The sequence below is a fragment of the Schistocerca cancellata genome, chromosome 2, assembly GCF_023864275.1.
Source record: "Schistocerca cancellata isolate TAMUIC-IGC-003103 chromosome 2, iqSchCanc2.1, whole genome shotgun sequence".
NCBI lineage: Eukaryota > Metazoa > Arthropoda > Insecta > Orthoptera > Acrididae > Schistocerca > Schistocerca cancellata.
This window is the reverse complement of record NC_064627.1, coordinates 873,878,392-873,904,387: the sequence shown is the minus strand read 5'-3', so window position 1 is coordinate 873,904,387 and position 25,996 is coordinate 873,878,392. Positions and strand designations below refer to the sequence as shown.

At 42.5% G+C, this 25,996-nt stretch overlaps 1 pseudogene; it reads right to left on the bottom strand.

The window, feature by feature from the left end:
* Positions 1-16,070: 16,070 nt before the first annotated feature.
* LOC126163359 (U6 spliceosomal RNA) lies at positions 16,071-16,132 on the bottom strand (annotated as a pseudogene).
* Positions 16,133-25,996: the final 9,864 nt, after the last annotated feature.

Genomic DNA, 25,996 nt, shown 5'->3' with positions numbered 1-25,996 from the left:
AATACGTCAGTCACTACTCTTGATGAACTGTGGTATCGTGTTGAAGCTGCATGGGTAGCTGTACCTGTACACGCCATCCAAGCTCTGTTTGACTCAATGCCCAGGCGTTTCAAGGCCGTTATTACGGCCAGAGGTGGTTGTTCTGAGTACTGATTTCTCAGGATCTATGCACCCAAATTGCGTGAAAATGTAATCACATGTCAGTTCTGGTATAATATATTTGTCCAATGAATACCCGTTCATCATCAGCATTTCTACTTGGGTAGCAATTTTATGGCCAGTAGTGTAAATAAACGACGCATCACGTACGAATTATCCAAATGACACTGAAATCGGTAGATGGTGCAAAAAAGTGATTATAGTTTCAGATAAATCGGATGATTTATTTGAGAGAAAGAGCTTCACAAATTAAGCAAAGCAATAACGAGTTGTTCCACCTGTGGCCCTCATGCAAGCAGTTATTCAGCTTGATATTGTGTGACGGAGTTGATGGATGTCCTCCCGAAGGATGTTTAGCGAAATTCTATCCAACTGGTGCGTTTTATCACCAGAGTCTCGCTCTTGTTGGAGAGCCCTGCCCATAATGTTCCAAAAGTTCTCAACTGCGGAGAGATCTGACGACCTTGCTGGCCAATGCAGGACTCGGCAGCCACGAAGACAAGCAGTAGAAACTCTCGCCGTGTGCGGGCGGTCATTATCGGGCTGAAATGTAATCCCAGAATGGCTTTCTATGAAGGGCAACAAAATGGGACGAACAATATCATCGTCGTACGGTGGTGCTTAAGGGTGCCGCTATGAAAATAAATGGTACCACAGTCGTCACGCCAGTCGGCTTGGTATCCCACCGTCGTCCTTCATGTCTCCAGACATGTTTCCAACCTGGAGTCTCATCGACAGTAGTAGAACTGTCTTCAGTGAAAAGTCTCATTGAGCTCGGACGATCAGCGAAGTGTGGTTTCAGCGTTCGATACCACACATTAGGGGTTGCAGATATCGACCGCGGTCGGTAATGATATCGCTGGGCCCGCGAGTCGCGACTAGCACCGATAGCGCCGCTTCGCGTCTTGTGACAAGTATCTAGCGAGCTCTCGTCCACTCTTGCTCGGGACGTCAACTAGGAATGCCTTCAGCTGATAGGAAGCAACCTCTAACAAGGCGCTTAGTCAAGTAAGGAGCTTAGTCAAGTATGGCATGAGTAGTGCCTCTCTAGATAAGTTTGTAATTATATGTATGCAGCATATGAAGAAGCCTCTAACACAAGTTAAGTACAATATTTATTATTTTTTTTACCAACGACTACTAATTATTTCCGTCGTTCCAGATACAGACTACGCAGCCAGCTCCTTACCGGCTTCCTTGCCAAACCTGCAATATATGTTTCTATTTAGCATTGGCCAACTGTCATCATAACAACTGACGACGAGAATCATAACACGAAGACCTTTCTAGAAATGCCCCAGACAGCGCCATACGGCCTGAGAACCAGCAGTGATGGTCTGCGGTCAGAATTTAGCCGACATCCTTCAGGAGGACGTCCAACATTTTATCAATCAGTGCCGGGCCGAATGACTGCTTACCTAAGAACTACAGGTGGATCAATGCTTTGCGGACTTGATAAATTTGTCAAGCTCCTTCTCTTGCATAATTCGTACATTTTTATCTGAAATTGTAATCAATTGTTTGTCTGCAAATATACATCACATCAACCGATTTCCGTCCCATTCGAATAGTTCCTTCGTGATGCACCGTTTTCTTTCTTCTTCTCGTAGTTTACGTTAAGTATAAAAGCACGACAAAGTTTAGAAAGGATTTGAAATTATGTTTAAAGTGTGCTGGAAGTCGTTATGTGCTCTTACTATCAAAAACAGGATCAATATAGTCAGGGTAATTAGCATTGGCTTTAAGCTGTTTTTCATGTATCTAAATGTTTTCGCCGTCATATCTCCTGAACTACGCGTCGTAAAACGATGTATTTTTGCAGTTACATTCAGTGAATACTGTCTGCAAGTGTTGCGACAAAGGTAGTAGTAAAGAAGTAATGCATTACAACTTTATGCCCGGTGCTGAAATTTTACTGTTGCACAGTAAAAATTTTGTTAGGGATAATTTTTTTTTTCCTTTCATAATTTTGAGGGAAATATCTTCGTGAAAAAATTCGTAATCATTTGAAAGTATGTGTTACGTTTATTTTAAGTCGTTAAGTTGCTCTTATTCTACAATATTTCGTAAATATGATCTGTGTAATCTGCAATACAGACGGAAGACACGTTTCCCAGGTTTAATACTTGCTTTACGGTGTTATACCTCTAACATACGATTATACCTCTTAATGAATAAATTACAGTTCTAAATTAACCCAACAATTATATGAAATAATGAAAATCACATATGTTTATTTGTGTAACTGGAAGCCGTTAGTTAGATAGGCAACCAAGAAATGGGACTGGCCTACTGTTTTAGCCATTTAGCAATATACATTTTTCGACGCCGCATTTGTAATACAATAACAGTCACACGCCGCTTGTTGATGGGACACATACTATGAATGAACGTGGCTTGAAAATACAGTTTTTTCCACGTTAGTCCATACCTTGCAACTCTCATCTCGCTATAGCTATTGCAACTATATCCACTTAAACATGCTTATTGTAGTCTAACCTCGATCTCCCGCAACAGTTTTTATCAACTCCACTTCCCTCCACTGCCAAACTGACGATTCGTTGATGCCTGAGGATGTGTCATATGAACTGATCCCTTTTCTTAGTCAATTAGGGACACAAATTTCTTTTCCTTCCAACTTGATTCAATACTTCTTGATTAGTTATCAGATCTACCCAGTTAATCCGCCGCGTTCTGCTGTAGAGACATATTTCAAAAGTTTCTATTTTCTTCTTGCCTGTAGCACAAATCTCCAGTTTTCACTTTGCTAAAATGACATTCTCCGCAAATACATGAAGAAAAAACGTCCAAAATCTTAAATAACTTCTCTTCTTCAGGAACGCTACTCTTTCTCTTGTCAGTCCATCTTACAGCCTCCCTACATTTGCCATTTTCGTTTATTTTGCTGTCCAAATACTGAAACCCGCCTATTACTGCTGGTGACTCGTTTCGTAATCTAATTACTTCAGAATCGCCTGATTCAACTCGACTATGCTCCAATAGCCTTGTTTCAATTGGATGATGTTTACCTCACAACCGTACTTTATAGACGCTACATGGTCGTTGAACGTAGTTATGCCGGATTTGTTGTCAGCGATTAATTATTTGTCTGCATACAAAGGTTATCGAGGAGATACTGCCATCACTATTAACTAGATCTTCCATCATTCGCATTTTCACAATTAACTGGGTCCCAGAAAGCCGAGAGTTTTATTTTACTCTAGAAATAAATTGTTCGGTTGCGATACACATACACTAGATCGTAAAACGTATCTACAACGACGATGTCCAACTAATCCTTCAATAAGCGTACTGTACGTGATCTACGGATAGCGCCTGACTAGTAATCAAACCTTTCTGGACCCCGAGCTCGAACCAAGCCACTGCTTAAATCTTGAATAAAAATCATCAACAATGAGAGCCGAAGAATTCCATCATAAGAAGACAACCTCGTTCTGCCAAAAGAGGGCAGGGGAGTGGATAGAGGTTCAGGGTACTCTCTGGCGTTAGGGCTGGCAAACCGCCTTTAAAATGCGGAAAAAATTAGCAACGGTCAACGACTTATGGCTTTATCTGAAAAAGTGACGATCTTGCAGTTGGAAAAAGATTCTGGATTAGACCCTCATTCGGATCTCTTGGAGGGGACTAACAAGGAGCAGGTGACAATGAGAAGAAGAGGGAATAATCAATGACGAGATAATATTCTAGAAGTCGGAGTATGGCATGACAAAAGTGTGAACGTACTGGGGAACTAGAGAATCTGAACCGGGCAATGCAAGGGCTCAATTTAGATGCAGTAGGGGTCATAAGGTGGAACAGAAAGAAGACAAAGATTCCTGGTCAGATGAATGTAGGGTAATATCAACACCAAGAGAAAATTGCACAATGGGAGTAGGATTCCTTATGAACAGTGAAGTAGGGCAGGCAGTGAGCTGCTGTAAATAATTCAGTGATAGGGTTGTTCTCTTCACATTCGACAGTAAATCAAATTCGACAACGATAGTTCATGTACACGTTCCAACATCGCAAGCATTAGATGAAGAGATAGAGACAGTATATGAGGCTATTGAATGGGTAATTCACAATATAAAGTGAGGCGAAAGCAATTTAGGGGTTACGGGAAAGTGTTTGCCTGGAAGTAGGAATTAGAGAGAAGAAAGACTAATTGTGTTCCGTTATCATCAAGAATCCACAAGAGGACGACGTATACTTGGAAAAGATCCGGAGACAGGGGAAGATTGCAACTGGATTACATCATGATTAGAAATTACGAAATCAGATACTGATTTTTAAGGCGTATCCAAGTGCAGATGTAAATCCAGATCACAATTTATAAGAGAATCTTCCGAATGAATCAATGTCGTAGGATGTGGGACACTGAAGTACTGAGGAATGAGGAGACGCGTCTGAATTTCGCTAAGGATGTGGGTACTGTGGTAATGAACATCTGAGGAGGCAGTTCAGCTGAAGATCTAGTGTCTTCAGAGAATATATTACTACCTTTTATGTTATTATTAGCGTCTTTTGGAAGGATCAAGCATTATTGTAATGGACACCACATGCTTTTCCAAGTGGTGTACGTTATAAATGTTTAGAAGTTGTAAACTCTTTAAGATTATAAAGTTTAATACTTCGTCTATAAATGTGAAAGTAATTGCGTACATTCCTGTTAGTACACTTGTGCCTCGCACATAGGCCACAGAAATAACATCTATCCACTTTCTTACTCTGTACTTCGTACACTGAAGAGTCAATGAACCTAGTACGCCTGCCTAACATCGTGTAGGACACCCGCGAGCAAGCAGAAGCGGAAAAGACGTGGCATGGACTCGACTAGTGTCTGAGGAAGTACTGGAGGGAATTGACACTATGCATCCTGCAGGGCTGTCCATAAATCCCTAAGAATACGACAAGTGGAAATCGTTTCTGAACAGCATGTTGCATATATGGGGAGTATGGTGGCCAGTGGAAGTGTTTAAGCTCAGAAGAGTGTCCTTGGAGTCACCCTGTAGCAATTCTGGTAGGTGCGGTGTAGCATTGTCCTGCTGGAATTCCCCAAGTCCGTCGGAATGCGCAATGGATGTTAATGGATGCAGGTTATCAGACAGGATGCTTACGTATGTGTCACTTCTCAGAGTCGTTTCTAGACGTGTCAGGGTGTCCCATATCAGTCCTACAGCACACACCCCACACCATTACAGAGCCTTCACCAGCTTGAAAAGTCCCCTGCTGACATTCTGGGTCCATGGATTCATTAGGTTTTCTCCATACCGATACACATCCATCAGCTCCATACAAATTGAAATGAGACTCGTCCGACCAGGAAGCATGCTTCCAGTCACCAGCAGTCAAATGTAGGTGTTGACGACCACAGGTAAGGCGTAAACCTTTGTGTCGTGCAGTCATCAAGGGTACCCCGAAAGCCCATATCGATGATGTTTCGTTGAATGGTTTGCACGCTAATACTTGTTGACGGCTCAGCATTGAAATCTGCAGCAGTTGGGGAAGGGTTGCACTTGGTCACGTTGTCTTCAGTCACCGTCGGTCCCGTTCTTGCACGAACTTTTTGTAGGAGCAGCGATATCGGAGATTTGATGTTTTAGCGAATTCCTTATATTCACGGTACACTCATGAAATAGTCGTATGGGAAAATTCCCATTTCATCGCTAACTCGGAGATGCTATGTACCATCGCTCGTGCGCCGACTGTAACACCACGTTCAAACTCACTTAAATCTTTATAACCTGCCATTGTAGCAGCAGTATCCGATCAAACAACAACACCAGACACCTGTTGTCCTATGTAGTCGTTACAGACCGGGCGCCGTATTATACCTGTTAACATATTTCTATGTTTGAATACTAGTGCCTATTACAGTTTCTTTGGCGCTTTAGTGTATACTGAAAGTAACTGGAGCTTAAGTCTTTATCGTATCCCGATACAGGTGTCTATGCAAGAAAAATAACCTCGCAACGTCAAGTGTCTGTACCTGTGTGTGCATTATGTACACACCTTGGTTCAAACGGTTCTGAGCACTATGGGACTCAACATCTTCGGTCATAAGTCCCCTAGAACTTAGAACTATTAAACCTAACTAACCTAAGGACATCACACACACCCATGCCCGAGGCAGGATTCGAACCTGCGACCGTAGCAGTCCCGCGGTTCCGGACTGCAGCGCCAGAACCGCTAGACCACCGCGGCCGGCCTATGTACACACCTGGCCATTAAAATTGCTACCCCAAGAAGAAATGCAGATGATAAACAGGTATTCATTGGACAAATATATTATTCTAGAACTGACATGTGATTACATTTTCACGCAATTTGGGTGCATAGATCTTGAGAAATCAGTACCCAGAATAACTACCTCTGGCCGTAATAACTGCCTTGATACGCCTGAGCATTGAGTCAAACAGAGCTTGGATGGAGTGTACAGGTATAGCTGCCCATGCAGCTTCAACACGATACCACAGTTCATCAAGAGTAGTGACTGGCGTATTGCGATGAGCCAGTTGCTCGACCACCATTGACCAGACGTTTTCAATTGGTGAGAAATCTGGAGAATGTGCTGGCCACTGCAGAAGTCGAACATTTTCTGTATCCAGAAAGGCCCGTACAGGACCTGCAACATGCGATCGTGCATTATCCTGCTGAAATGTAGGGTTTCGCAGGGATCGAATGAAGGGTAGAGCCACGGGTCGTAACACATCTGAAATGGAACGTCACTGTTCAACGTTCTGTCAGTGCGAACAAGAGGTGACCGAGACGTGTAGCCAATGGCACCCCATACCATCACTCCGGGTGATACGCCAGTATGGTGATGCCGAATACACGCTTCCAATGTGTGTTCACAGCGATGTCGCCAAGCACGGATGCGACCATCATGATGCTGTAAACAGAACCTGGATTCATCCGAAAAAATGAAGTTTTGCCATTCGTGCACCCAGGTTCGTTGTTGAGTACACCATCGCAGGCGCTCCTGTCTGTGATGCAGTGTCAAGGGTAAGCGCAGCCATGGTCTCCGAGCTGATAGTCCGTGCTGCTGCAAACTTCGTCGAACTGTACCTGCAGTGGGGTGTTGTCTTGCAAACGTCCCGTTCTGTTGACTCAGGGATCGAGACGTAGCTGCACGATCCGTTACAGCCATGCGGATAAGATGCCTGTCATCTCGGCTGCTAGTGATACGAGGCCGTTGGGATCCAGCACGGCGTTCTGTATTATCCTCCTGAACCGACCGATTCCATATTCTGCTAACAGTCATCGGATCTCGACCAACGCGAGCAGCAATAACGCGATACGATAAACCGCAATAGCGATAGGCTACGATCCGGCCTTTATCAAAGTCGGAAACGTGATGGTACGCATTTCTCCTCCTTACACGAGGCATCACAACAACGTTTCACTAGGCAACGCCGGTCAACTGCTGTTTGTGTATGAGTAATCGGTTGGAAACTTTCCTCTTGTCAGCACGTTGTAGTTGTCACCACCGGCGTCAACCTAGTGTGCTCTGAAAAGCTAATCATTTGCATATCAAAGCATCTTCTTCCTGTCAGTTAAATTTCACGTCTGTAGCACGTCATCTTCATGGTGTAGCAACTTTAATGGCCAGTAGTGTATTAATTAGACACCACAAAAATACAGTTTCAATAGTGAAAAATATCGTCTATAGAACAGTAATGTTGTTAAGATTCAATGTCTTTCACTTTTATACAAGCATAAATTGAGAATTATTTATCTTACCTTAAGCCTCGAGCCACGATGTTATCGACTCTGAAATTTTTACTTACATCAATCCTATAAATTTTGTTGATAAATATTTGTGCCGCGCGGGATTAGCCGAGCGGTCTCAGACGCTGCAGTCGTGGACTGTGCGGCTGATCCCGGCGGAGGTTCGAGTCTTCCCTCGGGTATGGGTGTGTGTGTTTGTCCTTAGGATAATTTAGTTTAAGTACTGTGTAAGCTTAGCAGTTAAGTCCCATAAGATTTCACACACACACAAATATTTCTGATAGTCAGATCTCAGAACTCCTGTTGAATGATAGCTGCCTGTACGCTTTAGGTTCCGCTATTTCAGCAATAATTACCGAAAATTAAAATTTCCGCGTAATGGCGGAGATCAAGGACACCAGCGATGTTAAGTTCGTATCCGCAGTAGCGTCTGCTAAAAATGCTGAAAACTCAAGAATGTGGCATATGGGAATTACGTTTCTATAAATGAAAATTTTCAACCACTACGTCAACCACTACGTCTCTATTTCAGAATAAACCAAATTTGAGAAAATAACAGACCTGGGTACAGCAATGCGTTAGTACTCACGTCGAGTACATCAGAACAAATAGCAAGCGACCAAAAGGACGAGACAATACCAAGAACGGGCAAAACGAACAGAACCCAGCGCTATAATCTAATCGCACGATTATATGTATTGAATGACAGCAGCCAGCGGTTACATGTTGGCTTCTTCTGCGATTGCCCTTGTCATGGTCTTTACTGATCATAAACGGAATATTTCCTAAATGAACATAATTATAGATTTCATCACTACTTCTAGTATCAGAGTAATATTTCACTTTTAACAAAAATGCTTATAGTTTGTATATCTTATATTTAGTTGTCAAAAGTATCCACGGGGACGCTATTAAGTCTCGTGGACATCTTTAAAAAAGGGTACTCACGGGTGTAAGACAGACAGACGTAGGAACAAGGAAGGTAAATGCAAAGAACCGTTGGTTAACATGAAATGCTTAAATTGATCAACGAAAGAAAAAAATAGAAAAACTTTTAGGGAAAGACAGGAATGAAGCTACATAAACCCCTTACCAATTAATTAAATAACAATTACTGGCAGCCAAGATGTTTATAAGTGGAAGGGCTTATTTGATGGCGGTGAGAGTAGGAAAATCTGGGGTCGATATGGATGACATAGCGGATTCAGCATTAGAATTTAAGAGTTCCGCAAGACTTGAGATCAAATAACTCACAAGGGGTAGATTTGATTCCATTGGAATGTCTAAAATCATTAGGGAAAATGGCGACCAAACGACTGTTACAATTAGTATTTAGAATGTATGAGACTGGCGACGTACCATAAGAAAGATATCGTCCACTGAGTTCCGAAGTCACTAAGTACAGTTAAGTGGGAAGAGCGGTAAAGTCATCAGACTGTCAATTGTCGCAATGCGCTTGATACTGGAAGCAAGACTTAAGAAAAATCAAGACATGCCCATAAAAATCGACGATCCGGAAACAGCTTTCGACATTGTCAAACTATGCAAGATATTCGAAATTCTGAGGAAGAACAAGGAGTAACCTATATGGAAATACAGGTAATATACGAGGGCTATCCACAAAGCACATTACGTTTTGGAATTAAAAATAAATTAAGTATTGGAAATTTTTTTTATTTTATACAGATGAAAGCCACACTTAAATACTACCTTTCTACATATTTTCCATTTAAATTAGGGCACTTATCGTAGCGATGGACGAGCTTGGAAATTCCTTCGTCGTAAAATTCGGCCGCCAGCGCCTTCAACCACGTGGTTACCTCCTCTTGAAGCTGTGCGTCATCATCAAAACGGTACTGAAGTTCTTAATGATTTAGTGCAGCTGGCGGTCGCGTAAAGCAGTTCGAGCAGAGCGCGAATCAAATACAGAACTTGTTTTACATGTTGTTCAGCCGATTTATGATTTTAATGCAATAATGACATTCGTAAAGGAAGGCTTAAGGTATTTATCGATTTAATTTGTGACAGATGTCTAAAACTGGAGGCAAATATGGATTAAAGTACAGCAGAAAGGATTTGGAAGAAGCTGTACGAAGGGTGTTAAAGGATGATTTTGGCATATCTTACAACACCCTAAGGATAGACTAAGAGTTTGCGCGATCCTGCGGACTATAGTCTTATGAAAACGTGAGCGTCCCTTCCTTTTAACAACGGAAGAGGAAACTAAATTGGTGAAGTACGCAACTGAAAAGCAAGAACTGGGTTTCGGATTGTCGGCGAGTAATATGCGTTATTACGCTCCCAAATTAGCATCAAAGAGACATCAAAGAAACCCATTCGAGGAAGGAAGAGATATGACAAGATGGGACTGGTGGAGTTCATTTAAGAAACGATATGGCTTAAGTTTAAGTCAACCAGAAAATCTGTCATATCATAGAGCTGCAGCTTCGAATCGTTCTAATTTGAATGATTTGTGAAATGTGCTAAGTACTGCGTATGAGAAAACAGGGCTCCGGGCGAAGCAAAATTTAATCTGGAATGTAGATGAAACGGGATTTTCAATGGTGAATAAATCGAGCGAAATTGTTACACCGAAATGCGTCTACCAGCAGACGACTGCTGAAAAGGGCAACAGTTGTGATTGCTGCCAATGCTATGGGACCATCAGCACTTCCTACGTTTATTTTCAAGGGGATTCGTGTTACCGATAGCTTGAAGGAAAATGCTCCTCCACTGAGCCAGGTAGCAGTGTCAAAAAATGGCTGGATAAATTCGGAAATTTTCGTGGAGTTTTTGACGCTCTTCATTAACCACATTCCTCCCACTCATCCTGTTCTGCTATTGATGGACACACATTGAAGCCATGTTTTCAGGAGGTCTAAAATTCAGACAAGAAAATGGCATTATTTTTGTTACCTTTCTATCACACACAGATCTTATAGCCGACTGATGTGTCCATGTTTGGTCCTCTAGAAGTGGCTTGGAAAAGGAATGTGAGAGACTTTATGAAAACTTGTGGTTACAAGCCTACAAGGACGGATTTTTACCACCTGTTCAAGAAGTCCATGGACGAAACTATAACTTCAACCACCATCAATAGTGGGTTTTTAAACTGGAATTTTTCCCATGAATAGAGATGCCACTCCGGATGTCGCTTTGACGATTTCCCAAGTTCATGAGACCTATAATTCTGGGCAAGTAGAGCTACGTGTTAGAACAGTAGATGGATGCCTATCAGCAGAGCAAATAGAAGCTGTTGATATTATGCTATCTGAGATAGAAGCGTATACAGATCAAATTGAATATATCCAGGAGGAAATTAACACGCCTCTTCCAAAATCATGGAGAAAGAGGAAATATGTAGCTACTTCAACCAGAGTTAATGGTGATGAAGGTATATTGGTTCCAATGTGCCTAAAGACCTGTGAAGAAAGTAAAGTAGACCCAGAAAATTCCATACCAAAGGGGAATGTTCTAGCAGAGAGACACAAAGAAAAATGAGCACCTCAGAAGCTAGAATGAGAAAACAGCAAGCGTGCGCACAAGTAGTTCCTTCAACAAGACGATGTATGCCTGTACGGAGGAGATTAATAAGAAATGTAGGAAAGAATGATAAAATTTGTTTGGTATGTGGTGGAAATTACGTAGATGATAATGATGGCCAAGAGTGGATTTGATTTAGCGAACAAGTTAACACAACAAACAGAAGAAGCGTAAGATGACGGCCTGCAAAAGAGGCAGCAAGAAACAGAGTCCAGCTGTCATAATGTCCTCAAGCAAAAGAAGCTTTGTACTAAGGCACAAATGATGAAGTTGGAGTTGCGACCTGGCGGCGTCTGCATAGCAGCATGTAGTGAAGTGGCTCCAAGCGCTATTGAATGGTTTCGGAGCCGCCGGCCCTCCAGTATTGCACTGGCAGAGGACGCTCGTGGTGCGGAGCCGTTGAAGTCGCGGCCCAGGGGGAGCGCACCATTGGTTCCGCCAGATCCCGCGAGACCGCTATCAGCGTGAGAAGGAAACATGAACTTACGTTGCTGTGACGACCGTTGGGTGGTATCGATATGTGATACCACACATGCAGTTTGTGAATTATGTGACGAAGTGAACTAAGGGTGTGGAGAGAACATTATTTGCAGACAATGTTAAAATAAACAAGAAATCGGTCAGTTTGCAAACACAAGGTGCGAAAATGCTTATAAATTAAGGTACCAAATTCCCACCTATGAAAATGGAGACAATGTTCACATCTCCAGAATGAGATTTTCACCCTGCAGCGGAGTGTGCGCTGATACGAAACTTCCTGGCAGATTAAAACTTTGTGCCATACCGAGACGCGAACTCAGGACCTTTGCCTTTCGCGGGAAAGTGCTCTACCATCTGAGCTATCCAACCACGACTCACGTCCCGTTCGCACAGCTTTACTTCCGCCAGTACCTCGTTTCCTACCTTGCAAACATCACAGAAGCTCTCCTGCAAACCTTGCAGAACTAGCATCCCTGGAAGAAAGGATATTCAGGAGACACGGCTTAGCCACTGCCTGGGGGATGTTTACAGAATGAGATTTTCACTCTGCAGCGAAGTGTGCGCTGATATGAAACTTCCTGGCAGATTAAAACTGTGTCCCGGACCGAGACTCGAACTCGGAACCTTTGTCTTTCGCGGGAGAGCTTCTGTGAGGTTTGGAAAGTAGAAGACGAGGTACTGGTGGACGTAAAGCTGTGAGAACGGGGCGTGAGTAATGCTTGGATAGCTCAGATGGTAGAGCACTTGCCCGCGAAAGGCAAAGGTCCCGAGTTCGAGTCTCGGTCCGGCACAGAGTTTTAATCTGCCAGGAAGCTTCAATGTTTACATCTGTATGCCAGATGTTGACAGAGGTGGTAGCGTTCCCAGAAGCGTTTTCGCTAATGTCATGAACGTCGAGAGTGGTTTCAATAACGCGGGAACGGAGAATGACGTTCTAAAGCATTTCGACTCCAGAAGTGTATTTTCCTTTCTGCACGAGAAAATCCTAATGCTGGAATCAGAGGGAACAGAAGAAATATCTTTATGAACTATCTCTTCTTCTCAACCATTCACCTGTCCGCAGCTCGTGGTCGTGCGGTAGCATTCTCGCTTCTCATGCCCGGGTTCCCGGGTTCGATTCCCGGCGGGATTTTCTCGGCCTCGTGATGACTGGGTGTTGTGTAATCTCCTTAGGTTAGTTAGGTTTAAGTAGTTCTAATTTCTAGAGAACTGATGACCATAGATGTTAAGTCCCATAGTGCTCAGAGCCATTGGAACCATTTGAACCATTCACCAGCGGCCACAAGAACACTCGATTCCACTGCCCTTGTAAATGCACAACAAATCGCTTCAAATGTTGAAATACGAAGCTGTTGCGCAATTTCAAATATCATAAAACATTATCTTGTTGTAATAAATGATGACTAATTGTAATAAATGAGATTAATAAAGTGAAAGGATTGTATAAAGTTTGAAATTATACAGACTCTTCAGATCGGTTCAACTTCTTTCTTCCAACTTTGGCCGATTGGTCCACACTATTTCGCGAATTGGTCGACCAAATCTCAAAAATCAAGAAAAGATCGGATATTGGCCTTTCAGTTTAGAGCGACACTGGCTCTTTCCAGACTTTATCGCAGCTACTCGCTTCGGCCAATTTCGTACTTTGACCGCAACATAGACTCATAAAAAGTAAAATTTTATTTGTTATTATTCTTCTTATGCTACAGTTTTAATAGCACTGTATATTCGATCTGGTTAAAATTTTTTAAAAAAAGTGTAAAATCTTATGGAACTTAACTGCTAAGGTCATCAGTCCCTAAGCTTACACATTACGTAACCTAAATTATCCTAAGAACAAACACCCAAGCCCGAGGGAGGTCTCGAACCTCCGCCGGGACCAGCCGCGCAGTCCATGACTGCAGCGCCTGATACCTTTCGGGTGATCCCGCGCGGCGCTAAAATCTACGTCCGTCAACTGTGAAGTAGATTTTTCATGGTTTTCATAGCTCGCTTAAGGCAAATATCGGAGTTATATGAAAAGAATACAGACGGCTTCCTTCCCCGCCGTTGCTCTGTCTTTAATGACCACTTCATTGACAGAAAGTTGAACCCTAAACCTCCTTCCTTCATTTTATTCATTCCTTGAAATGCGGTTTACGGGTATCTACTAACTTGCCTCTTTTTTTAGTGACAGGCGCCTATATTTGGTTTGTGGTATTTGTGATTCTACATATATTGTTATGAGGTATCTTCAATAAGCAGTGAAGCAGTTCTTCGGATGGATAAATTTCTTTTCTTTCTTTCATAAGTGTGTTTTACTCTCTGACGTGGCTCTTTGGAGACAGTTTCCAACAAGATGACTTTTCTTCCGATCTCGTGTTATTTCGGGCCATGGAAGTCAAAGTGATTGAAAATGTAACCTACAATTTCCCTTCCGTGATATGATTTTGGTCAGTTAGAATTATGTGACCTTGCTGTCGACTAAGCATTAGAGCGAAAGGAATTCGTGATTTCTTACACAGCGAACCGTACCATAAGTTTGAGTGATTATCAAAAGTAAAAGCTTCAGTCTGAGATTAGGACAGGCTAATCGTATCGAATCTTACAAAGCGAAAGTGTGTGAAGTATTTATTTAGTTCTTTACAAATGTCGTCAGATGGAAGATTACAAGCTGTATAAGTTAATAATTTTTTATACGCTCTGTTCAAAAAGTACTATACAGCTTTGGTAAGTTAATTTATAGAAGCTACGTTTTATCGTCTGCATTTTGAATTATTGCTTTAATAGATACTCAGTTCACTTAGCTGTTACTCCGAGGAAGACGCTATCGTACGAAAAATATCGATTTCTCACGAGCGCTATCGCAAGGAAACTATCGTATCTATAAAGGAATTGAAGATAGTATCGAAACCTTGAGATATCGATATTTACATTTGAATAAGAGATTAGATTACATACAGACTATCGACTACATTCTCACCGATTTAGTCAATTTTTACGAATTTTAAAGAGAGTAACACACGACATCGGATTTTTGTGGGGCAGGTTTGGCTTGCTATTGGGCGAGCGAACACTCTTAACCAACTACAATTTAATTTTAATAACAATATGAACCATCCAATTACCAAAGCGCATGCCGCACACAAAATAAATTATGAATTATTGCTCAATTTTCCGTGTGACGTAATATCTCATATAGAAGTTCAGGAAAATAAGCTCTTGTCCAGAATAATATTAATTATCTTCAACAGGAGCAAATGAATATAATAACAAAATATTAACCTAATATACATTATCAATAAATGTAAATACCCCGCGTGGTCTCAGGCGACTTGTCAGTGTCCGCGCGGCTCCCCCCGTCGGAGGATCGAGGCCTCCCTCGGGCATGGATGCGTGTGTTGTCCTTAGCATAAGTTAGTTTATGTTAGATTAAGTAGTGTGTCAGTCTAGGGACCGATGACCTCAGCAGTTGGGTCCTATAGAACCTTACTTAAATACTGCACACACATAGACAAACTTTTAAGAAGGTGCACTCATTAAAACCTGCAACGCCACACACCAGTCAACAAGATAGTAATAGATACCCAACCATACAGCCAGTACGTTAAAGAAACACGATCCAGCAACACGGACGATGTATCCTTATACTTACTCTTGAATATGAAGGGTAAACTATTACGAAGGGTATCTTTACAATTACTCATGAGTGGTAAACAATTGCGTCAATAAAACTGCCGCGCAGAAGATATGCAGTAGATCAGACTTGGATTAAGCGAGGATGTTTGATGTTTGATTTGCAGGGCGCTCCACTGAGTGGTCATCAGCGCCCATACAAAGTCCCAAATTTAAAACAGACCAATTTCTTTTACACAGTCCAGTCCAGCCACTGTCCCGAATGATGATAATGATGAAGTGATGACAACACAAACACTCAGTCCTCTGGCAGAAAAAATCCCCAACCTAGCCGGGAATCGTACCCGGGACCCCGTGATTCAGAGGCAGCAACGCTAGTCACTTTTTTTTAAACTCATTTTGTTCGCTTTCGTTCGTTGTATGTGCTCGGGGCGGACGTCGTAAGACATCCGTTTAAGTTCGTTGTTGATCGATTAACTCTTTTTTTTATTACAGAGGGCAGTTAACCCTCTGACCGAACACGCTGAGCTACCGTGCTTTCAGGGCCATGCTAATCTTCTCTGTATCGTTCCAGTTTTAGTATATGTACCACCGAAGCGAGTACGAATCGTACCCGGGACCCCGTGATTCAGAGGCAGCAACGCTAGCCACTAGACCACATGAAGAATGGAGTGGCATTTTAACATTGAGACCGTAAACACAAACGCTGGCAAAAGAACACTTATTTGATCAGTAAATTTAATTCCACACACGAATATATATGGTAAATATTATGATGGTCGCAGTTCCCTGAAATCTACTACGTTGCCTATTAATGAAATCTAGAACTTTACTTTGAAGTCTCCCGCAACGTTTATAATCTATAGAAAAGACATGATCAAAGGATGGTTTAATCACAAACAGTTACATTCACACGCACTTCAGAGACCAACTGGAAGGAAAAGAACTAAAAACCTTCGCCACAACTAGGCTAGCAAGCGGGGCTTTCCCTTGATTTTTAAACACGCAGGATAAAAGAACAAAATTACTATTAAAATGAACTGCTAAAAAATGAAGCTTAAATAAGAATCTCAATTAATTCAGACACGCCGTGGCACTGTAGATTACGTCATTAGAAAATGACCAAGTGGTCCTCACAAAAAAAATGACGCACAAAATGTCTGGAATTTTAAATGAAGGAATGAGTTTCCACAGAATTCACTATAGGGAAACCAGATCTACGAGCTTAAAACTCATAGAGCTAAACGCTGACACATGGTAACAAGAACAAGCAAATACTAAAGAATAAAATCATCAGATGAGACGAAAGACGAATATAAATCAGGGAAACCATACACAATATAGATGCATTCGTGAAAAGAACAATAAACTAGATGAACTGAATCACAAACGCACTGAACGCAGCTCCACGTATTTGAGTAACGATGGAGCTGAACAGTAGCCTACACGGTCCTGGAAATAAATACATTTAACACTCGCGGACTAGAAAGTGAAATTTCTCACACACGGTAATAAACCATGAACAATGAAAGGAATCATTAACATTGACTAGCGCTAAAAACAAAGATAAAACAAAAAATTCGCTAAGCATTGAAGAGGACCTCTTCCGCACAGCCGACCTTACCCATTTTGCATACCACGGAACAGAAGCGAGCTCGCTCTCCTATAAACGGGATTTGTTGTGCAGCGGAAGTGACCAAGGCAAACAGGTACCTCTGTGCTCGACGTGTCTTCTGAAGTTTGCTATACTGTCACAGTAGCAGAATACCTTACTCCCGTGAATGCACAAATCGAAATCTTACTTCCACACTCTCATTCATACGTTATATTCTTCAGCTAAGAAGAGGAAAAGACAGGTACAGCGTGATGTAGTACAGCAAAATCTTAAACATGTGTCTGGGCCTCCGGGATTCGGCAGTAACTTAATGAACTTCTCACTAGTTCACCTGGATCGGGCGATTAGCGCACAAATATAATATGAAGAAAGAAAAATATGCTAATTGTCGCCTATATGAACACACTCAACTGCTCAGTTTTTTTTTAATATCGAAGGAAACTAACAGCCTCGAGAATTAAGGCGTCAGAAATATAGCAATGAAGTTATTTTTATGCAAAATCATGAAGAGGTTCACATAGAGACCCTTCAGCGACTTCCATGATCCACAGTCACACAATAACCAAACGCACATCAGTAATCAGCGCATACAGAATGGCAACTGGAATTACCAAAATCACTTAAATACAATTACTTAGATAATTCACAGCTTTACCTTACCCAAGCCTCACCCAGCCTTATGAAGCTTCATCAAACTACGGTACATTTACACAAGGAACTACTCCCCAAATTACAGGCCCAATAGTGGCTCCACCGCTTCAACGATTCAAAATCTTGGCAATATGTTAAAAGAACCGGAGACACAAAGGTCGGCGCAGCAAAATGGCACAAGTGACTTACTGTCTCCCAGCTGCGGTGTCCTGTGGGCATAAGGAGGTAAAAACGGTCTGCTGCTCCAGCCAAACGGTGCCTAGTGTTAACAGCTGTCCACAGCAGGAGTTGATGCTCCACAACCCTAAGGACTTGCTGCTTCCACACTCTCCAATGTTACTTCAGGCAGAACTCCTGAGCTTCTGCCAGGATATATTGACTCTCACCGGCGCGTCGCCACTGTTCTTGAGTCGTGGCTGCCTCATGTCAACCAGTTTTCAACCATCCCCCATCTCAAGTAGTGGTGCGGACACCGGCAAATAGTACTCCGGCCCAGCAGATAACAAACGAGCTCGGCTCTTCATATTGGCAGGGTGTATGGAGCAGGACTAGGACTTCAGTATATGTAAACAGGAAGACGGGACTGTCAACTGTTTCAGAAAATTGTGGTCGAAAATTTTAGGCGTAGTTGTATAGATCTGGTTTGCAGGGCCTTTAGTGTTAACGGAGTCTGCAGCCGATCGAGTAAGCTGTTGATTTCATAAACGCAAGGTTTCATGATCGAATCTCGCTCTCTGTACATTCCTCCAGTCCCACTTAATTCTAACAACAGATTTATTACAATCGTGCTTGTTATCAAAAATGTTCAAATGTGTGTGAAATCTTATGAGACTTAATTGCTAAGGTAATCAGTCCCTAAGCTTACACACTACTTAACGTAAATTAAAGTAAGGACAAACACACACATCCATGTCCGAGGGAGGACTCGAACCTCCGCCGGGACCAGCCTCACAGTCCATGACTGCAGCGCCCAAGACCGCTCGGCTAATCCCGCGCGGCTCTAGTTATCAATTCTTAATCATTCATTTATTGATTTCCTGACTGTATCATGAAAAAAAAAGAAACAAGTTTATGTATACGACGTAACACAACATTTATTTTGTGAACGGTTACACATATCGAAACGCGGTTTTCGGCAAATGTCAGAGCGTAGAGGGGCGCGTTTGTTTCGTTAACGTTTTAGTGCTGACATCAACGGAGATATTGAAGCAAGTACTTTTTTTAAAAAGTGGAACCTATTATTTTTATAGCTACATTCGATAGCTCTTGAGAAGAGAATTACAGTGAAATAGCGTTTGTTAATATTATCGTTGAAATCAATCGTGAAAAATTCGAGAAATGTCTTAGATTATGCCGGAAACGGCATTTGCGGTGTAATCACTGCCAAGCGGGTCTCTCGGGGAGTAGTTGTATGCCGCGAGCTAACATCCAATAGATGTTGGGGTTCACATGTGGTTCATCTTCGTCGAAATGTCTTGGCTCAAACTCGTCTAGGGGTTGAACCACACATGTCGCATTACACGCCCTAAATTAGACACTTGTGACCCTTTTGGTTAAATTGTCTGCCTGATGACATGTTTGAACTATATAAATTTAATACTACGTCAATAACAGTAATAATAATATCGTGAACTAAATTAACGACCCATAAATGATGTAGGCCATGTAGGCCACACGGTTGCGATTTGGTTAGAATAATTTTTATTCAGAAAGCAAACTAATAGCGAAAGTGGTCGTATTTGGAGTTACTGTTACACTCGAGCGCATATACATTTGACACAGTGCGATCATTCACAGTCTCATCGCGAAATAAAAGTCCAATACTCCACCTCATTATCTACGCGAAAAGTTGGAGTTTACACCAGGCGCGTGGCTGCTCAGCGCTCAGAGACTATGTCCCTCGATGCCACACAACGCGAAATTTTGTAAGTCGTTTCGCTTCCTAGCTACGTAAAGACCGACCGTCCGCTTTCACGTCTCCACCAGCACTGTGTCGTTTGGAGTCTCCGGCCGAACTGTCCGCTTTCACGTCTCAATCCGAACTGTTCCCTTTGCCCGTCCCCGGTCGCGCTTCCCGCGCCCCGAACATACTCGCTTAACTGACTAGTGCATTTCTCTTTCCTGGAACCGTCCATCTGATTGGCTACAGCTTATTCTACATTATTTTACATTTTAACATATTCAAATAATCAAAGCTTGACCACTTTCACGTTCTAAATAAAGTAACAATAACACCCATTACGTAATAAACGATAATTCTTTTACATAAAACCAATACAATTCCCTTCTTAACTTTGAATGTCACGAACAGAAGCCTTGCTCAATGTGCTTTCTGATAAATAAATAAATAAAAAAGTAACTATATGCACTAAACTTTACAACAAATATTCTATTACCTAATGATTCAATAAGGTGTCATGCTGTCATCGTTCAATGTGTTTTGTGTGGAGGAAATGATGATCTGACGCTTAACTGAAAACACTAATAATTTAAATTTATTATATCTTTTAACATATAAAGTTACAGAGTTGATAATTACAACATTTTTCATGTTAAATATGCGCTTTTATATGAAATGTCGATCGTTAAGATCCACCAAATCTTTCAGATTTTAGCATTCAGGTCGTTGTTACAAGACTTGTTAATTTCACTTTAACAGTAAATCCTAAACTATTGTGGATATAATTACTATTCAAGTTTTATTGGGATCAACATAAAAATTTAAGAAAGATGGTAGATTGAAATTACTGTGGCTTCATTCCCTGAATTACTACAGAATTAAATTGTTTTCATAAACGTTTCCCTTTATGGTCGATCTTAGCTCCGCCATATTTAACGCTGCTACGCCTCCCTGGGCACAAAAGCCTTCTACTGGGTTACCCTATGACACAGGTTCTCGTCTGTCTCAGTCGCACACTACAGCGCTTGGGCCTGAATAGACAATAGACGCCTGTGAGTTTCCCCATCTCGTGGTGAATCTGCGCCCATTGTGGCATCCGGTTCTGGGCGGCAGTGTTCGTTCCACAATTCCTGCAGGCTGACCCTTTCGGCCGTATACTTAAATGAGAGGGAAATGCTCGATAACTCACAATGCCCTAAGGTACACCTGCGCTACGAGAAAAAAACTCTGTTCCCTTTGAACAAATTTACAGCCTAGATGCAGGTTCATCTACGAATGTTGTAAATGGAATTACGACATCGGCTAGAATCTAGCGTATCACAAAGGGATTATGAAGATTATTTCTCATTCGTGTGTCCACCAAGATTTACTTGTGCTGAAACAGAGAAATCAACTGTTCATACTTCAAAAATAAAGACGTCTTACACGCTGCGAAAAGTAAAATGCAATTGCTGTATTAAATATCTAAATCTTAGAAGGAAGATCTGACCTATCTTTTCCTTAGAGGTAAAATTAATGCTGACGGACAGATGTCACTATGTACACTGCTCTAGATTATATGATATGGAATGAATTCGTTGAACCACACATTTTATTATAAATTTTGTTGACCACCTGAACACAGCAAAATGAATATTCTTCTGAACGAAACGTCGTTTCATGCTGAACTTAAGCAGGTAATTTCGTACACACGTATATGAAATAACCAATTTACTAACAATGATTTGATAACAACCCAAATAGCATAACACAAATTTTGTCTTAAAAAAAAAACTTTTCCCTTTATTGGGGCACGTATTCAAAGTGTTGCCCATGTACTGAAAAGCACATTTCCAGTCGCTGTTCGAAAGAACTATGAACAGATGTAATTACAGTGGATGATATTATGGTAGAGCATGCACTGCCGATTCGACGACACACATAGTTTGGCGTAGTTGGGGCATCGTCACAGACTGCCTTTTTGAGTGCTCCCCAAAGAAAGAACTAGAGAGGAGTCGAATCGGGGGACCTCGCAGGCCACTTGACAACAGAATTTTGTTCTAGGCAACGTCCACGAAAGTCCTCATTCAGTATTTGCGCTGAAAACGCGGCGATTGATATAAGAAACTGTCGTGTTGCAGCAACATACACTGTTGAATATCCAGTGGTACATGGTCTAGAAAAACCGGCAGAATGTTCATTAGGAAGTTTGTACGAATGTCCATTTATAACGCCTAAGGTGAAGTAAGGTCCCACAGTATAATTTCCTATGATGCCGCATCATATGTTTGCGGTCCACGGCCTTTCATGTGGCACCTGACGATGTCAGAGTGGATTTTCGACAGCTACCAGTAATGCATGCTATGCAAATTTTCATTAGCGTGGTTAGTAAACGTTGCTTCACCGGTAAAGAGCACACGTTAGAAAAACGTAGGGTCGTCCCTCAATTGCTAAAGGGCAAAACGACAAAATTCAATACGATGTTAGAAATCACTATCGTCGAGTGCCTGATGAAGTGACAGATGATAGGGATGGAAACTCTGTCGATGCAGGATGCGAATGACACTCTTCTGGCTGATTCCACATCCCTTGGCAATATGTCTTGTACCACTGTGCGGATTCATTTGCGTCGTAACCAGTTACTTTCTTGCCCTCTTTTTGACGTTCATGCAGCCTGTCCGCACTAGCGTCTTAATAATTCGTGCAATTGCCTGACGCGTCGGACACTGGCAATCCGAATAGATAGCCCTATACCGATGTACTGCTCTTGCGGCATTTCTGTAACATTCGCCATATGGAAATGGAAATGAGCGTTTGGCGTCATTGGCCGGGAAGCCCCTTGCGGGGCAGGTTCAAATGGCTCTGAGCACTATGGGACGTAACATCTATGGTCATCAGTCCCCTAGAACTTAGAACTACGTAAACCTAACTAACCTAAGGACAGCACACAACACCCAGCCATAACGAGGCAGAGAAAATCCCTGACCCCGCCGGGAATCGAACCCGGGAACCCGGGCGTGGGAAGCGAGAACGCTACCGCACGACCACGAGATGCGGGCACGGGGCAGGTCCGGCCGCCCTGGTGCAGGTCCTATTACATTCGATGCCACATTGGACGACCTGCGCTCCCGGATGGGGATGAAATGATAATGAAGACAACACAACACCCAGTCTCTGAGTGGAGAAAATCTCCGACCTAGCCGGGAATCAATCCCGGGCCTGTAGGACGGCAATCCGTCACGCTGATCACTCAGCTATAGAGGCGGACATTCACCATTTGAAAGTCATATATCCAGCTTCTCGTCGTTGGCATACACGGCTGCACGCAACGAATGTTGGAGCAGAAATGAGTGGCCTGCAGTGCATACAAGTAAACAGACAAATGTGTTTACAGTCTGACACCGTAGCACGAGAGCTCCGCTCGGTCCTGTTTGCACCACTAATGACGACTCCGGCCACCGCGCTCTCACATTGTCGGACATTTCTCGAATTTTTTTCACGGCAGGGCACAGCATCAACATTAACAAACGCTATATTACTGTAATTAATTTCCTTCTCAAGAGTTGCCGAATGAAGTTATAAAAAGCATACCGTAACATTTTTTTTTAACTGTTCTACATTCAATATCTTTATTGATGTCAGCGCTAAAATCATTAACCAAACAAAAAAAATACTTTCCCCTCGACACTAAAATTTGCCGAAAACCGCGTTTCGATATGTGTAACCTTTCACGTAATGAAACGTGTGTTACTTCTTACGTCACTCACCCTGTATATAGGAGATTGGTAATAAAAACGAATACACGAGAACTTGCAATCATCTCAGTATAGTCATTTTATTTATGTTTCTGTAATTAAGCTTGTTACTGTATAATGTTTAAACCATGAGGCACAAAACGAATCAGGATTATATGGTAGGAACACGGAAAACAATAATTTTAGTGACATACATCACTTGTCGAACGGCGAATTCTAGCAACTGCATGTTGTTTTCAGTGCGTCTGTTGCAAAACTCACATGGTTTACAGTCTTAAACGGTTCACGGAAGCTACACAATTTCGCGGCGTACCATTCGTATCGAAGCATATCACTGGATATTGATGCAGATAGCTCACAAAAAAGAAGTTCAATCAGTGGGAATAATACCCGAGACCTCACCCCTCTTATGAAACTAAGAGCTTACTCGCTCGGTTGAAAGTTGCGTCTTCTTGTTTATACATGGATTTTACAATTCATGTTGTACACTTCTAGAGGTTCCACAGGGGACTTAGTAGATCAACTTTTACGTAGGAACCCATGTCCAGAAACAATTCGTGTCGAGGTTACAAGGAAAACAAGAGGTGCTCAATGACGAGCTAGATATTTCTAACGCAGTTTGCCTTTTATGATGGGCTACCCTCATTCAAGAATGGTACTATAACGCGATGTCGCGCGATGTCCTCTCTATTTTCATTTGCCTTGTTTTCATGCTTCCTGGTGACTAGTACTGCAGTAACAGGACGTCTGACTACACGTTCGCAGTGCACACCGTTATGTTGTTATTATACGGTGCAGCTCGTCGTAATGGAAGAAAAGCTCAATGTCTGCACCACGAGTACTTTCAAAATCGTGTGACTCCACCTCATCCCACGAAAGCGAGAGCAGAACAACAACTGCCGTTAAGTGGAAATTCATAGGCGATAGAGCAAACTGTGGTGTTCCAAGTACGCAGAGCTCTGTCCTATTGGAAGAGGAAGTGCTTAATGTAGTCGAAGAGAACCCGTCAACGAGTATTCGTGCCACTGCTCGTGACCTGCGTATGTCTCACTCGCCTTTCTGTCGCGTTCTGCCTGAACAGCAACTCCGCCCACATCACTCTCAGAAGCTACAAGCCGTCGATGGGACTGATGACCTCAGATGTTGAGTCCCATAGTGCTCAGAGCCATTTGAACACACCATCGACCCGTCCAGTTTATGTACTTAGTTTTTACACCGTTGTGTAGATTTTCCTATTTCCAGTGCGAATTATGTTCACCGACGAAGCACATTTCGGCCGCTTTTTGGATCAAGAAAACCCAAAAGCCACGTGTACGCGAAGATTTCAGCGCATCTTCGGCACCAGTGTCTGGGCAGGTGGGTGCGATGAGCGTGACAGTGGGCCCTACCTCCTTCCTGACCGCCTATGGCTGCCAGGTACTTGATATTCCTTCAAAAAGTGCTGGCGCAGTTTCAGGAAGATGTGCCATTGGACCTTCGGCACGAATTATGGTTCCAGTGTGATGGTGCGGCAGTATATTTGGTAGATCGCGTCCGAAACCGTCTGAACGTTGTCACTGGAGACAGTTGGATCAGTCTAAATGAACCACATACTTTGCCACCAAGGTCCCCAGATTTTACTCCTTTTGAATTATTCCTGTGGAGCCACATGAATTGTCTAATTTACGAGACCCCCTATCCAGTCGGAGGAAGATCTGGTTGCACGGATCATGTCTGCAGCAGAAGTGGTGAAACATACCCACGCTTGTTGGACAGAGTTTATGCGAACTTACTACGCAGAACTCGGTGGTCATCATATCGAACAACTGTTGTAACACCACAGTAAGTAGAGGTGAAATCTGTACATCTTGTTTTCCTTGTAACATGGAAACGAACCATTTCCGAACATGGATTCCTATGTAAAACTTAATCTACTAAGTCCCCACTAAGACTTCTAAAAGTGTGTAACATGAGTTATGAAACACCCTGCATATGTTGAAGCTCTAGTCGGGCCCTACACACCCTGTCAACATGAATCGAATCGATGAGGGGAAGTTCTTACTGTCCTATTGTGGGCCGGAAGTGTTATCCACTTCCCAAGGCAACACAGTGCTGACTCCCAGAAGATATGGCCAGTTCCGTAAATATCGCGCAACTCGTCTACACCGAATTGCATTCACTGACACGACTGTATGGGTTAGCTAAGCCTACGCAAAACGAATTCGACAAGTGTGGCATGCAAGCCCCCAGCCACCGTACCGAAATGTCTCATCGTTCCACCATTACGCTCACCGCTGAATAGCTCCAGTTCTTCCCCCTGTTGTCATTAGCAGCCAATATTCTGACTGCATGGTGGATTAGACGTGGGACGTCGAATGCCGTAAACATGATTGGCCTTTTGCGACCTCGTACTCAAGGGGTTGCTTGTAAGTTCGACTAAGTAGGTAGAAATGTGAGACAGCGTCAGAACAACGTACGCCACATTGATGAGTGGGACAGGTGCGTCCCGCATGAAGATTTCCAAGCTGCAGTACGTAATGGACGGTGAAGGCTCTCGCCAATGTCTTAACAGGGTGTGTATGTATAATT